The sequence below is a fragment of the Setaria italica genome, chromosome III (genome assembly GCF_000263155.2).
Source record: "Setaria italica strain Yugu1 chromosome III, Setaria_italica_v2.0, whole genome shotgun sequence".
In the NCBI taxonomy this organism is placed as follows: domain Eukaryota; kingdom Viridiplantae; phylum Streptophyta; class Magnoliopsida; order Poales; family Poaceae; genus Setaria; species Setaria italica.
This window is the reverse complement of record NC_028452.1, coordinates 49,953,068-49,953,814: the sequence shown is the minus strand read 5'-3', so window position 1 is coordinate 49,953,814 and position 747 is coordinate 49,953,068.

Genomic DNA, 747 nt, shown 5'->3' with positions numbered 1-747 from the left:
CGTGGTGTGGAGTGGGAGCGGGGCAGGCAACAGAAGGTAGGCGGTTAAGGAGATAGGTGGAGGTGTGAAGACTCTCAGCCCAAAAAGGGGCAGGGAGAGAAGACTGGAACAGAAGAGAGCGCATGGTGTCGTTCGTGGTACGAATCATGCGTTCAGCCTTACCGTTCTGGGAGGAGGTATAGGGACACGACATGCGTAAGTGCACGCCGTGAGAGAGGAAGAAGGCACGTGAGGTGGTGTTATCAAACTCGCGGCCGTTGTCACACTGGACGGCCTTGATGGTGAGACCGAACTGAGTGGACACCCAAGCGAAGAAGTGGAGAAGTGTGGGAAAAGTATCAGACTTGGCACGCAAGGGAAAAGTCCAAGAATAATGAGAGAAATCATCAACCACAATAAGATAGTACTTGTAGCCAGAAATGCTTAGAACAGGAGATGTCCATAGATCGCAATGTACAAGGTCGAATACATGGGTCGCATGTGAAGAAGAGGTAGGAAAAGGAAGTCGAACATGACGGCCCAGTTGGCACGCCTGACACAGGTGCTCATCAGGAGCCCGAGTACGTGGTATATCGGAATTATGACTAAGCTGTGTCAGGACAGCACGGCCAGGATGACCAAGACGCCGGTGCCATGTAGTGGAAGAAGCTGTGGTAGCAAAAGCGGCTGAAGAAGCGAGGGCGAAGCGGAAGAAGTGGACCCAGGAAATCTGAGGAGTAAAGGGGCCCGGGTGCTTGTCACCAGCGG